The sequence below is a fragment of the Penaeus vannamei genome, chromosome 31 (genome assembly GCF_042767895.1).
Source record: "Penaeus vannamei isolate JL-2024 chromosome 31, ASM4276789v1, whole genome shotgun sequence".
Taxonomy (NCBI): Eukaryota; Metazoa; Arthropoda; class Malacostraca; order Decapoda; family Penaeidae; genus Penaeus; species Penaeus vannamei.
This window is the reverse complement of record NC_091579.1, coordinates 30,928,556-30,930,497: the sequence shown is the minus strand read 5'-3', so window position 1 is coordinate 30,930,497 and position 1,942 is coordinate 30,928,556. Positions and strand designations below refer to the sequence as shown.

General features: G+C 51.1%; 1 protein-coding gene across 1 annotated transcript in view; it reads right to left on the bottom strand.

Annotated features, from left to right (window-relative positions):
* LOC113830066 (villin-1-like) overlaps positions 1 to 1,942 on the bottom strand; it is a gene marked incomplete in the record, with an annotated part of 96,283 nt that overhangs the window by 32,666 nt on the left and 61,675 nt on the right.

Sequence of the window (1,942 nt, the reverse complement as noted above, 5' to 3'; positions counted from 1 at the left end):
ATATATATGTGTGTGTGTTTGCGCATCTATAGACGTACACACAGCAGAAACAGCCTTACTGACCACGCAGTCACACTGAGCACGTGACCACCGCCCGCTGCAACTTACTTCTCTTCGCCAAGTCCAAATCCGGAATCCGGGCGTGGGCGTGGGCGTGAGCGATAAGAAAGTGAAAACATGAAGCGGCAACCTCAGAGGCGGAATCAGGGCGGTAAACGTTTCTTCAAACTTAGACTCTAGTGCATGACAGGCGTGACAACCTTAAGGAACCAGTGACACACTCTTGAGATATCAGGTTATCTATTTTTCTATCCCTTGATTATTTTTTTTTTTTTTAAGTTGTAACGGGTTGTATGTGTCATGACTTGTTAAAAGGGGCGTGACAAGGTTTGCTGTCATATGAGGGCGTGTGGATGTTTTATCAGCTCAGTTGACAGGCAATATGTCGATTAGGGAGTAAAGAATGTTACTCCTTGCTTTAAATTTACGGAATCTATACTGACAAGCTTAAAAGATACGTGCTTAGTACTTATATATGCATGAAAACAGATATACAAACTCAGTATTATCTATATACACAAGGAAACACATAAACAGACCTAGTAGTATTTATACATACAAGGAAACACATAAACAGACTTATTAGTATTTATATATACATGGAAACACATATATATTCAGAGACATATACTCGGGGCTGGGTCTCCTTTCAGCTTCAAATGCTAGAAGTGTTGTTTTACCTCACGTGACACACCTACACCCTCTCAGCATGAGCAGTTTGATCTGAAACCCACACAGCGACTCACGATCGGAGATAACCTCATAAATCTTGTCCTCCCAAAAGATCTGTTGGATGCTTATACTCGTCAGACTCTCTGTATCTCTTTCTTTCTGTCTCTACAAATCTGTTCTTCAGTCTCTATCTATCTTTGCTTCTACTTCTGTTATTCTATCTGTCAATTTCCCTCTCCCTATCGCTCTCTCCTCCCCCTCCCCCCTCTCACTCTCTCTACCTCCACTCTCTATTTCCTCTCTCCCCTTCCTCTCCATCTCTCTCTCTCTCCTTTCCCCCCTCCACTCTCCATCTCATCTCCTCTCCCATTCTCCTTCCCCCTCCCTCTCCATCTCTCCTCTCCCACTCCTTCCCTCTCCATCTCTCCTCTCACCTCTCCCACTCTTCCCTTCCTTCCTCTCTCCATCTCTCCTCCTCCCATTCCTTCCCCCTCCCTCTCCATCTCTCCTCTCCCACTCCTTCCCTCTCCATCTCTCCTCTCCTCTCCCACTCCTTCCCTTCCTTCCTCTCCATCTCTCTCCTCTCCCATTCCTTCCCCCTCCCTCTCCATCTCTCCTCTCCCCACTCCCTTCCCTCTCCATCTCTCCTCTCCTCTCCCACTCCTTCCCTTCCCTTCCTCTTCCATCTCTCCTCTTCCATTCCTTCCACCCCCTCCCTCTCCCATTCCTTCCCCCCCTCCCTCTCCCCATTCCTTCCCCTCTCCCTCTCCCATTCCTTCCCCCGTCCCTCTCTCCATCTCTCCTTCCCTCTCCCATCCCTTCCCCCCCTCCCACTCCATCTCTCCTCTCCTCTCCTCCTCCTTTCCCCCCTCCCTATCCACCCTCTCCTCTCCCACTCCTTCCCCCTCCCCCTCCCACTCCCTTCCCCCCTCCCTCTCCACACTCCCTTCCATCCCTCCCTATCCCTCCATCCCCCCCCTCCCCTTCCTCCCTCTCCCCTCCTCCCCCCTCTCCTCTCTCCCACTCCTTCCCTCCCTCCTCCCCCCCATCCTTCCCTCTCAACCTCACCCCTGACGCCATTCTTGAAGTACGACAAAACCGCTTGCTCTCGTTTCCACCTCCGTCTTCCCTCTCCATCTCTCCTCCCCCTCTCCCACTCCATCCCTCCCCCTCCCTCTCCCACTCCTTCCCCCCCCTCCCACTCCTTCCC